A 13,803-nucleotide genomic window follows, 5' to 3' on the forward strand; every position below is an offset into this window, starting at 1 on the left:
CCCTCCTCCCAGAACCCTGCTTCCTTCCCAGCTCTCTGCCTCCCTTCATGTCCATTCATCCCTCAGGTTATTGGCTCCTTTCTCATCCCCAGATCCACAGGCCTAGGACTGTGCCAGGCTCATGCTAGGTATTTGTGGATTGACCGAATGAATGTGCAAATAAACGAAAGAGAAGAGCATTCAAAATGCAGAAGGAAGAGAGGAGAGAGCCGAGAACAGACAGAGAAGCCAGAAAGGCCCACCCTAGACCCCTCCCTGCACACGGCCCCCAGGGGTCTCACACCCTCTCGTGTTCATGCAGGTGGTCACTGGTGACCAGGTCCTGCCAAAGCCCACTCCTGAGCTCCAGCCCATCCGTTCCGGTTGCGCTCTGGCCATCTCCCCTTGGTGTCCCACAGGCTGCTCAGACTCAACGGCCCTACACCAACCTTGCTGTCTTCCCTGGCCCCTGCCCCAACCGCTGCGCCCCTCCTGCCCTGCACTCAGGGCCCTGAGATGGCACCTCTATCCCGCACATCCCAGAAGCCAGAAACCTTAAAGCTACCCTCTCCCTCACTCTGGGCTGGTGGAGAGGTACCCTCCCTCCATGCCCTGGGCTCCCGGCCTCCAGTCCCACTGGCTTTCCCCCACTCTCCATTTTGACATTGTACCAGAATCAACTTCCTAAAACCCAGTTCCTGGCCCTCTTATCATCTCCCTACAGGCAGAGCCCTAACTTCTTTGGAGCTCCAGGGCCTCATCCAGCAGGCTCCAGCCTCCCATTCCAGCTTCTCTCCCTCCCTTGCCCTTTCCCAGCCCCCCCTTTAGCCACTCGGGGCTGCTCAGGCCCTCCACACTGCTCAGGCTGTCCTCTCTGTCTGGAATGGTTTCCCTTCTCTCGTCCATCCAGCAAACTCCTATTCATTCTCCGCAGCTCGGCACCAATGTCCCTGCCTCTCTCTAGCCCTCCTGGAATTCTGCAGACAGGACACACTGCTTCTGTGCGCCTCTAACAAGTGCTTCACAGAAATGCTATTAGATACTTTGATTACGCTGGTGCTCAGCACTGTACACACACACACACACACACTCTGTCCCTCGTCAGAGCACCCTGGGGTAGGTATAATGCCCATTTAAAAGAAGAATAAAAGGAGGCTTAATGCAAAGGAGAGTCTAAACTTGCATATAATTGTACCTAAGAGTCTCCCCCTGAGTACCTGTTTATTGCTCAGATGTGGCCTCTCTCTCTCTAACTGAGCCATCTCAACAGGTGAACTCGCTGCCCTCCCCACTACGTGGGACCCGACTCCCAGGGGTGTAAATCTCCCTGGGAATGCAGAATATGACTCCCGGGGATGAATGTGGACCCGGCATCATGGGACTGAGAGTATCTTCTTGACCAAAAGCGGGATGCAAAATGAGACGAAATAGTTTCAGTGGCTGAGAGATTTCAAATGGAGTCGAGAGGTCACTCTGGTGGACATTCTTATGCACTATATAGATAACAGCTCTTAGGCTTTAATGTATTGGAATAGCTAGAAGTAAATACCTGAAACTACCAAACTCCAACCCAGCAGTCTGGACTCCTGAAGACAATTATATAATAATGTAGATTACAAGGGGTGACAGTGTGATTGTGAAGACCTTGTGGATCACACCCCCTTTATCTAGTGTATGGATGAGTGGAGGAATGGGGATAAAAACTAAAGGACAAATGGGGTGGGATGGGGGGATGATTTGGGTGTTCTTTTTTCACTTTTATTTTTTATTCTTGTTCTGGTTCTTTCTGATGTAAGGAAAATGTTCAGAGATAGATTGTGGTGATGGTGATGAACGCATAACTATGTTATCATACTGTGGACAGTGGATTGTATACCATGGATATTGTATGGTGTGTGAATGTATTTCAATAAAACTGAATTTAATTAAAAAAAAAAAAAAAGGAGGCTTAAAGGGCTTAAGTAACTGGCCCTAGTGCACACAGCCCATGTGTGCAGGAGCCAGAACAGGAGCTGGAGTTTCACACTGGTGTAGGGAGATGAACTGTAGCTGTTTAACTCACTCAACTTTAAGACTTGGAGCTGCAGAAGAGAGTCTGACATCTATCTGTGCATCCCCAGCACCTGCTCAGTGTTTGGCACACAGGAGGTGCTCAGTAAACACTTGTTTCTATGTTTATGTGCATATCCTTTCTTTCCCGGCTTTATTGATGTACAATAAACTGCAAGTATTTTGAACTGTACAATTTGATGAGTTGAAGCTAGCACCTCAGTCCGGACAATGACCATCACCCCAAAGTTTCCCTGTGTCCTTTGTAACTTTCCATCACCCCAAAGTTTCCCTGTGTCCTTTGTAACTACTAATCTGCTTTCCATCATTATAGATTAGTTTGAATTTTTGAGAATTATGTATAAACAGAAACATACACCTTGCACTCTTTATTAACTGGCCTCTTTCCCCCAACACAATTATTTTGAAATCCCCCCATATTAATGAATGTATCAATGGTTTGTTCAAAATGTAAAACTTCTGCTCTTCGAAAGACACTGTTAAAAAAATGAAAAGGCAAGCCATGGGCTGGGAGAAGATATTTGCAAAACATCAACCTGACAAAGGTGTATCTAGAATATATAAAAGCTCTTAATGACTCAACAATAAAAAGATAAACATCCCAATAACAATATGGCAAAAAAAACACAATTGAATAGACACTTGACCAAAGAAGATAAGCAAATAAATACATGCAAAAATGTCCAACCTCACAAGTCATTAAGGAAATATAAATTAAAACTATAATGAGATTCCACTACAAAGCCACCAGAATGGCTAAAATTTAATGGTCTGACCACATCAAATGTTGGTGAGGATGTGGAACAACTGAAACTCTCATAAACTGTTTGTAAAATGGTACCACCACTTTAGAAAACATTTGGAAATTTCTTTTAAAAATGAGCATACATTAAATGTGGCCTGTCTCTCTCTAAGCCAACTCAGCAGGTGAACTCACTGCCCTCCCCACACGTGGGACCTGACTCCCAGAGGTGTAAATCTCTGACCTCTGGGTTGAGAGAATGAATCTGGACCCGACATCGAGGGAATGAGAACATCTTCTTGACCAAAAGGGGGAAATAGAATGAAACAAAATAGTTTTAGTGGCTGAGAGATTTCAAATGGAATTGAGAAGTCACTCTGGTGGGCACTCTTACACACTATATAGATATTCCTTTTTAGTTTTTACTGTATTTGCATAGCTAGAAGGAAATACCTGAAACTGTTGAACTGTAGCCCAGTATCCTGATTCTTGAAGATGGTTGTGTAACTATGTAGCTTACATGGTGTGACCCTGTAACTGTGAAAACCCTGTGGCTCACACTCCCTTTATCTCATGTATGGACAGATGAATAGAAAAATGGGGACAAAAATTAAATGAAAAATAGGGTGGTATGAGGGGAACGGAATGCTTTGGGTATTCTTTTTTACTTTTATTCTTATTTTAGTTTTTTTTGTAGTGAGGAAAATGTTCAAAAGTTGATTGTGATGATGAGTGCACAACTATATGATGGTACTGTGAATAGTTGATTGTATGCTGTGGATAACTGTATGGTATGTGAATATATATCAATAAAACTGAATTTTAAAAAATGAGCACAACCATATGATGATACTGTGAGCCATTGATTGTATACTTTGGATCGATTACATGGTGTGAGAATATCTCTCAATAAAATTGCATTAAAAATTATTTTTTAAATGAGCATACAGTGGTGTCAATTACATTCACAATGTTAGGTAACCATCACCACCATCGACGGCCAAAACTTTTCTATCACCCCACATAGAAACTGTACAATTTAAATATTAACAACACTGAGTTATGTATTTGGATTTGGTTAAAAGGGGAAGTTTTAGGTTGTAAAAATGTTACTAGAATAAAAATCTTAAAAAACCACAGGACTATACAACACAAACAGGGAACCCTAATGTAAACCATAGACTATAGTTAATAGTACAATAATAATATTCTTTCATCAATTGCAACAAATGTGCCACACTAATAAAAGGTGTTAATAATAGGGCAGGTATATGGGAACTCTCTATTTTCTGCATGATCATTCTGTAAACCTACAGCTTCTCTAAAAATATGTATATATAAAACTAAGCATACACCAACCATACAACCCAGTTACGCCACTCCCGGTTATTTACCCCAGGAAAATGAAAGTGCATCCAGACTCGTACACAAATGTTTATAGCAACTTTATTCATAATTGAAACAAAACCAATTTCCATCTACAGGTGAAGATATAATCAAATACTGCTCAGTAATAAAAGCAAATGTTTGCTGAAGGAACAAAATATTGCACATACTGTGCTCCAAGACAGTGCGTGCAATGCTGCATCCATGCACTGGATGGCAGCAGCAACCCAGTCATTTCCAGTTCTGCCAGCATTGCAGCCAGCAGCCCGGCATTACTCCCATTCAACAGGTGGGGGAAAATGGAGGCCTGGAGAGGGCAAGTGACACCTCAAGCTTGCCAGCTTGTCAGAGCCAGGAGCCAGGATTTAACTCAGGTCTCCTAGATTTTCTGGGCTTCTGTATCAACCACCCAGGTAGATCCTCCCACATGTCCCTTTTCCTCACACACTGTCCTCTCCTGGTTGCATCCAGATCCATACTAAGTGGCCCCTGACCCTGGGTCTGGGATTACCTTTCAGATGAGGGAAGCGAGGCTTGAGAAGTGAGGCTTGGAGAGGCTGGGGAGTGGTGGACCTGTTACTTGAATCCAGGTTTGTTTTCACCATTTATTGGGATTATCAGGATGATGACACCAGAAAAAGTATGACATTTTGTACAGTTAAGAGAAAGGATAGAAATGCCTGGGTTTGTTTTTATTATCAAGGCTTAGCCCTTTGACTTGGACTCAACCACTCTGGAAATTCTACACTGCACCCCTTCTCCACTCCCTTTTTGGGCTTCCTGTGGCTGACACTTCCTTCTAGTCTGTGTGTAGACTGACTTTTGACATTTCCCATTCTGGCCAGCTTTGAACCTACTCAACCCCCACGACTATGTAGCCCTGCTCTTACTCATTTGCTCTCCAGTAAAGTCGTTGCTTCCAGGGAGCCTCAATACAGAAGCTCAGCACCAATTCACAAAAAGCACTTTCCCTGGTCCAGGAAGCCATGCTAAGTCCAGTTCAGCTTCTCTATTACTACCTCCTGTCCCTGATGAAACCACTTCAGGGGAAAAGAAGACACCCGTGCTTGTGGAGGTTGGGGTCAACTTGCTGTTGACCTTTAACAAGAACATTTCCTGTCTGGGGTGTTGCTATGTCAGAGAATCCTACTACTAACTAAAAAAACAGCAACTTGGTGTTGGAAAATTGACTTGGGGCTCAAATCCCAGCTCTGCAGCCTTGGCAAAGTGACTAGAGCTTGATTTCCCACCTCTTAAAATGCAGATGACTTGCCGAGTTATATTCAGTAATGTAAGAAAAAGCTCTCCTGAGGCCACACTCTTCAGCTCACCTCTTCCTCAGACCTGGGTCCCACTCACAAAATATGGCTGAATTCACTGTAGTGAGCCCCTCACACCAGTTACGGGATTGGCATCTAGGCAGTAGCAGGGACACTTCAAAGGGATTTGAGGGTAAGGACCAGCCGGGACCAGTGAGGGCATTTCACCTGCAATGGAAGGAGGGGGCCACCTGGAATCCTGGCCCAACTTCTCCCATAGGCAGTTACCGGTAGCCAACCAAAACATTCTGAGTGATATAACCAGCTAGGCTTGCTGGTAGTTTGATGATTGGCCTACTGACAATTGGTAAAGGATAATGCAATCCCAACATCAACCAAGATTTTAGAAAGGGGGCACCAGAGAACTCATTTTATTGGTTCTAAGAGTCTTTCAGAGAAGCCCAGGGCTCCCCCCTCCAGCTGCTTCTGTCCACCCCAACCTCCTCTGCTGCTACAGTATGGAAAACAATTTGTGTATATAGACTTCTCCAACTTTTTCTGCAGGTCTAAGTTATGGGGTCTTTCACCAAGATGATCACCCATTAACCCTCCACCACCACTTCCCAAAAGTTACTACATTTAAGAGATTACACAGCAACCAGGATGCTATACTTTATTACGCCACAGAAACAAGGCCGAGGTCCCCAGAAAACACCCATCTCTCATGGACAGATTTGGTTATACAAGAAAAAACCACACCAACGAAGAGCTTTTCAATTTTTTATTACTATCAAAATTTGGGGTTCTTAATAGTTAGGCTTCTCCAAACACTAGCAGCATATGGAATAACTGAAAATTAAAGACAAGGTGGTTACATTACTTATATCAAAGGTTTGTAGTTCTAAGCTTTTACTGTTATCTTCCCTCTCCCCAACTTCAGACCCCAGCACCTGAGAAGAGGAAAAGGGTAAGAGGCCCATCAGCAGAGGTCAGTCAAGCAAAGACGCCACAGGGATTTGAACCCCGTCCTGGAAACCAGGAGTGCCAACCACCAGCATCTTTTGCTTTTTTTGTTTTAAAGCTAGGAAAAGGCCAAAAAGCAAAACCTGAGAAAACAAAACTTTTGTTTTCTCAGGAAAAGAAAAACCTTTACAACCCTACTGAAGAGAACTGGAGAATCTGCTTCAGCTAAGATGCTAGCCTGGTCAAGTCTGTTAGGTTCACCTGAAAAAGTCTTAGCAGAGAAATATGCAATCCCACCCAAGAGCCCTCAACTGTTAACATGCCTTTCCTCTTCAAAGTTCTGCACACCCACCCCAACATTAGGGCTCTTGAACATGTTATTTCCCCATTTACTGGCTTAAGTTCAGTTTAGTTACTGCATAGTAAGTGCTAGATATATAAAACATCTCAGAGCTATTACGCTGTGGTTTTAATGTTGTTTTCTGTTAACAATGTACAGTTATTATCTGCAGCCTCTTCTAGTAATGCAACCCGCCAAAAGACATCGGCACCATTGTTACCTTGAAACCGATTAGGGATCATGACCACAAGGATCCAAGCTACCGGCTGCATCGAGGTGAGGGGTGAAGGGTCTGCACTAGGCCAAAGGCCGGGGCTGGCGATGTGGCAGAGAAGTCACTTGTGGGGAGGCCTTGCTTTTAACAGGCTTCTGGAAAAGCTAGGGAAAACTGGTTGCCCACTTTCCCCCTTTCCCTCCCCTTTAAGCACAGCTCGAGGCTTGGGCTTTGAGAGCTGCTATAAAAACAGCTCAGGGGTACACGAGGCACTCAAGCACTCCTTCAGATAGATGCTTCACCCCAAGAAAGAAAACAGCCTCGATGAGGGTCTGCAGAGGGTGTGTTGAGGCCAAATTTTTTGTAAGGAGAATCGGGTCAGAAGGCTACACCCGTTTTTATTGACCTTAGTTTAATAGCGCTTTGTTGTCTCTCTTGCCACAGGAAGGCTTCGTGGTTGTCCTACTTAAGCCTTCGGTGCCTTTTGTGAGGGATACCTGAAAAATCTTAAAAGAAGGCTTAGCGCCCACCTCACCCCTCCACCCCCACTGCCAACACAGAACTTGCTCACATGCTAATAATTACACCAGCATAAAGCTGAAGTCTATTTAACACTTAAGTTCCCCAAAACTGATCTATTTGTACGTAAATATACAAAAAGCTTGTTCACCTGTTGTCCTCATTTTGTCCACTGGTGAATTCAACTGGAAGTTCCTTCTAAGTCTGAAGAATACCATCTGAAAGAACTAGTGGTTCCCAATCCCCACATTTAAAATGGAATATCTGGTGGTTTATTTAAGGTAAATAACTATTTTTTTCCTTACTGGGTCTGGCTTTTCTGGCCCTTCGCAAACCGTCTGCTGTTTTCAATGTTCCTGCATGTAAGAATTAAGACCAAGGGAGGGGAGAGAGAAACCCACAAAAAGACAATACACTAACACCACTGAACTGTTGAAACATTTTCACTTGCCAGTTAAATTTCTTGAAGACTGTTGCTTGTTTGGAATTTATTTCTTGTCACTGATTTTTAAGGTTGCATCTGGAAAAGACTAAAGGCTTCAGTGCCCTCCCCACCCCCCTACCAGAAGGGAACAAAAAGCATTTTACCTAAAGAAGCACAGCAAAACGTACTTGGTTTCAATCACAAACACGACTGCTTAAAGCTCCAGAAATTCCTCAACACTCAGACTTTATCACACAGCTGGATTTTCCTTCTCAACAATCACTACTCCAAGCATTGGGGGAAACAACTTTTACTCAGATTCCAGGCGTTTCACAATGCATTCTAATAGCAGCGGATCAGAACAGTACTGCGTATTACGTATTACTTGCCAACAGAACAGACAGACCTGAGGCCAAGACAACTGTGTTCTGTGTAGTCTGGAAAAAAAAAGCTAAAACAAGTAAGCCCCACCCCCTCCTCCCTTCCCTCCAAATGCAATTTAAAAAAATTTACTCGAGTATGCGGATAAACTCACTGCAAGGTCTCACACACTCACTAGGAGAACAGAAGGCAGAGCCAAGCTCTTATAGGCAACTCAAAATCCTGAACAGCTTCATGAAGGATGAAATGAAGCCTCTGCAAAGGAAAACGCTTTAAAAACTCACATGCCCCCCACCCAGTGCCTACGGAAGGTCAGCAGTGTGAACACTGGCTAACTTAGATGAGATGATATAAACATTTAAAGTTAGCATGCAAACTTTTGGAAATCTGAAAACTTCAATCATCTTTCTTTTAAGTTTTAGTCACTGTCAATTAACAGCCCTGACTTTCTGAAAACAAAATGTGTTGTTACCTGTTACTCTGATCATAATCTCCCACCTGTCTAAGAGGTATATATTCCTTATTTAGAGGGCCTCTATTGCCATGTGCCTGGAATTAAATGCTCATCACTTTACGAAGAATAAAGGTTTGTCTTTCCTGCCTTAAACAGTTTAAATCGTTCTTCCGCTCAATTACTGATCTTGTCCATTAAAGAGTTTTCGCAGACAAGTTTCTGAAAGATTAGAGAAGAAGCCCCCCAAGATTGCCCAACACTAACTACAAACAAATGACATTTTATTTAAATAAGGAGACAGCTTTCTAAAAGCATACATTCTCTAAGAAAATGTTTTATTTTGAATGAATTAATGGTTTTCTGCACAAACACTATACAATGCAACACACTTCAATTTTATAACGAGTTAACACATCTGATTTTTAACACATTATGCTACCTTTTCAGTGTCTTCAGATTCAATGCTCAACAAATTTCCTTAGTTTTTAAAGTACTACCTTGATTAAGGCACTCACTCATCTTGAGAGGCTTCAGAAAACTACCTGCCTCTGAGTGAGGTGTGCAATCCCATCACGGAAGCCACAGGCCCAAGTTCTACCTAATTCAAAGCTAGACGGGAAAATTCCTCACAATCTGGAAAAAGGGCTGAGTTTTAATACCTAAAACCTTCACAGTTCTGAAATAAAAAGCACTTATCCCTAACATGCAATACTCCAGATGCAAATCAAACTTATCTGTTAACAGCTGCCTGCTGTTTTCTGCTCCCAGATGAAATGAAGCAACTCTTCTGATAATTATGGAGAAACCTGTCTGAGGCAAACGAAAGATTGGCACACAGCACAGCCTCCTCTCAATCCACTTGATCCCACTCATCTCTGTATTATTTCAGCTTCTTTTAATCCAGGATTAATGTGGTATAATCATTTTCATTTCTTTTTTTAACCTGCTTTTGTAAAAGCAGTATTGATGGACATTTGATCTTCATTGTTAAGTTTTTCATCAATTCATTATTTTTCTGGGTACAGCTTGGTAAGTCAAGCCATCACTTTAAATAGTAGATTCCGTAACTTTATATTGGTAGCTTTCATTTGCTTATATATTTTTTGCACATGCAGACAGATATATTCTCTGGGTTCATCAGTAGTAAGCATCTCAGTGTTATGCTTTTTCCCCAATGGAGGTATGAAATATAATCTTTTCTGCCTTTTACTTATCATTCACCAAGGAGCTGTTCCCTCTGCATCTAGGCCACCACATTGCCAGGCTGGTTATGACTCAAGATGAGGTTATCTGAAAAAAGTCTACAAAAAAAAAAGGTTTCCCCTCCCTCATCAACAAAAGCCCGCCCTCTACGAGACATTCATTATAACTTACAAATACTTAAGAAGCAAATTTAAAACATACAATTTACAAAGTTCTTGAAACATACCTTAACATCTTTTTTTTTGTAGTCAAAAGGAAAAGTATTTTTCCTACACTAAAACTTGCTTACACATAACTGAAAATAAAATCTTACTTGATAATATAAAAGCTACCATCAGAAGAAATCCCTTCAGGATCATTAAGCCACTTCCTTTGCTCTGAAGTTCCTACCGTAGCATTAAGTTATATTAAATCACCTGAAAAAAATTCCAAAAGAGAACCACACTGCCATATCCAAACAGCTTTAGCATTTTAAAAATTCAAGAAATTATAATATTTTTAACTAAGTCAGCCCCCTGGGCCAGACCAACCCCCGGTCCAATACTCCTCTTTCCCAGCCCCTAACAATTTGAAGGGACCAGTAAACATACCAAATTATGGTTTACTTCCTTGCCCAAAAGCCCAATTCAAAACTTGGAGAAAAACAAAAACTAGACCACTGGGAGTTACTTGCCAACTTGAAAGTTGAGATTTCTTTAGTTTTTCCATCCTAAGTATTTAAATTCTCAGGCATGAGTTATCTGAAATCATAAACTAAACAATTACCTAAACCCAACCCTCCCAATCCCAACCGTTAAGAACACTGCCAACTACTAAATGCCAAATTTGCCCCTCCCCTTTTAAGTTTTAAAAAGCCACATTATTTGAAAACTTAACTTCAACATTTGGCCTAGTCAAGCTCTTCTGAGGTTCTCCTGAGATGACTGATATGAATCAAAGCTGCACTGTGCTGCACTTTTCAGCTTCAACTGGGAAACTCTTCCAAGGAATAAAGCAGCTCCAATCCCTGGAGGTGTCGGTGCCAACAGCATAGCAGTACAATCCTCCTCTAACCCAGTTTTGTCAACAGTGCTATAGCATCTGTGGAAAATCTTAGAAAAAACATTTTCTCCCCCACCCCCTCCTGTTCCCTGTTAAGACCACCCCGACACAGCAAAGGTCAAAGGTTAAATACTTAAAAAATCTGATTTAAAGGGGGTAAAAAGAATAACTACCAGCCATTTCTCCAATGGACAGCTCCTCCAGACCTGAGTGAGCGCTACTGGTGCTCTACTTCCTAGAAACTGTACAAGCCTGTGGCCTTCTGATTGTCCTGATACTGGATTTTCTTTTGTTACCTTGAGTCACTTGCCTTTAGGATTCTAGAAAGACCTAAGGGGAAAAGAACTCAAAACACATCCCCCCCACGCACAGAAATTTCCCCCCACCGAGTTCCACACCCTGAACTCCAAATTTGTAAAATTTTACTTCAGGGCGAGACAAGAGAATACAGGTCTATAAACAAAACTGAAGTGCTTCATGATCATTACCCCAAGCTAAATAAAAACTGCTTACAAATTTGCTGAGCTTTTGTCTCAGGGTTGGCTCTAGCACTTGATTTCTCTAAATTTAGTTAAGAAAGAAACTTGCCATCTACCATTCCTCCGGGGCTTGGCAGCCTGCCCTCAAAGGCTTCAGACAAGATGCATGAGCAATAAGCCTGGAAAAAAGAAACCTACGACACCCGGCAACCGGCCTACACCCCTCGACAAGCCCCCTCACGCCAAGGCACACGACGCCCATCGCAGGACCTTCGGGCGGTCGCCACCAGCTGACACCCGGCACCGACCCGGGCCTCACCGCACCGCACCGCTCCTTCCTGGCGTCCGGCCGCCTCCTTCCCACTGTGCCTCCGCGCGGCTCCGGCCTCCCGGCGCCATCCACGCTAGTCCTCAGCTCCCCGACCCTTCGCCCAGCCGCAGTCCGAGGCAAACGCCAGCCGGCAACCTCCTCCTCTTGCTCCACCACAGTCCTTCAGCTTCTCAGAATCAACTAAGCTACCACTCAGGGCCTTCCGCATTCTTCTACCGCTTCCAAAAACACGGCCTCGGTTCTGAGATCACTTCCGTCCTTCTAGTCGCCGTTTGCCTTCACTGTTACTTCCCCTTCCAGCTTCCAGATCTTCTAAATCGGCCTTGGTCTACACCTTAAGCCCTTCTAAATTTCTGACTCACGAGAAACTCAACTGACTTTTTTTAAAAAAAAAAAGTACAAAACAACATTCTGGTTACTAATCTTTTTCACGACTCACTGCTTTAACTCTTTCTTTTGCCGTTTCTTATACCTCCTCCAATTCTGACTTGAAACTTCTCTATCTCCTATTTTTTGCTTTCTATCTTCTAGTCTTGTATCCAACAGCTGTCCTAACGTTTCCTCTTCCTCTATCCGGAATACCTATCTCCTCGACAGCACTTTTAGGCAATTTCTATCTTGTTTCTATCTTCTAGTTTTCAACTGTTCGTAAACATGGCGCTGGCAGGTGCTTTTGTTTCCTAAATATTTTTCCTTCTACTTCCTACCTTTTAATGTTTTTCTGTCTTCTAAAATCGTTTTTTAAAATCTTCTAGTTTTTCTATCTTTAAATTCCTTCACCTTCCTGTATGTCTTCCCAGATTTTCACTTCAAATTTCTAATCTTCTCCAAACTTTTTATCCTACCACTCTCAAAGGACCTTTTCTATCTTTTCAGCAAATTTTAGCAAACATCGCCTTAAGAACAATTTCAAATGACGCAATCCTTACTACGCCACAATCGAGGACTCTCAATAACCTTCAATTTGTGCTTTTTCCGACTGCCTTCGAATTTTTATCACCTACAACTTTTTTGAAATGACGTAGGCTCTGCTTAAATCGCCTTCGTTTTAAGCCTAATCTACAAGACTGATCTCGAGTTTATAAAGCTTTTTCTCAATTCTGGACGCCCTTTCCGTTTGAACATATTCTCTTCATAGACATATACTCCATTTAGAAGTTTCATCTCTTAACCTCCGTCATGATCTCCAAGGATCCTTTTTCTCTTTCTCCAACTAGTTTTTAAGTCTTCCTATCTTTTCCTTACGCAAATATAGCTACTCTGATAAATTAATACTAAGCAATTTAATACTCTCATTATTTAATCCTTCAATGTTAACGTCTACCTTTCCTGTCTTACAAGCGCAGCACTACAACTTAGCTGCAGAAGGCTCAGCGCCTCGGTCCGCACCTACCACCTCTGCTCGCCGCCTGAATGCTTGCCGCTGGGCCCCACAGAGGTGTATTTATAGGCCAAGGACAGCTCACACCCACCGGAATCCAGTAACCCTCCGCCGCCTTTGTGAAGGAACCAAAAATAGTTTCTGGGAGGGTAAAAAATAGTTCCCAGTTTTCTCAACTTTTCTCATCTCCCTTAATATGTGCCACTTGATTGCAAACTGCATCTTCAGAGATATTTAAAACTTTCTATCAAGTACACTTGGCTAGAAAATTTAGTAAGAAAAGCGAAAGGCACGTTCAAATAGGTTCCCAGGCAGCGCACAATAAGCGGGACCATGACTTGGGAATTTTTTTAAGAGTCTTTAAAACACCTTTTGTGCTTTCTTGGAGTACAATGGGTACTGTTCAGCGCTTTATGAAGGGAGTTTAAAATGAGTTTGCTAGCGGCCTTCATTTCCATTGCGTAGTTCAGTCAGCCTTGCTGAAGCAGACGGCAGCCATTTTAGAAGCCTCCGAGTGAAAATGTCGGTGTTCCCTTCAAACTGCCTGAAACCCTAGCGAGTACAGACTACACAATTCCCGTTTCGGTTGTTTTTTATTTATATACAAATATAAATATGTAATCACAATATACAGAAC

This window comes from Choloepus didactylus, chromosome 6, assembly GCF_015220235.1.
Source record: "Choloepus didactylus isolate mChoDid1 chromosome 6, mChoDid1.pri, whole genome shotgun sequence".
NCBI lineage: Eukaryota > Metazoa > Chordata > Mammalia > Pilosa > Megalonychidae > Choloepus > Choloepus didactylus.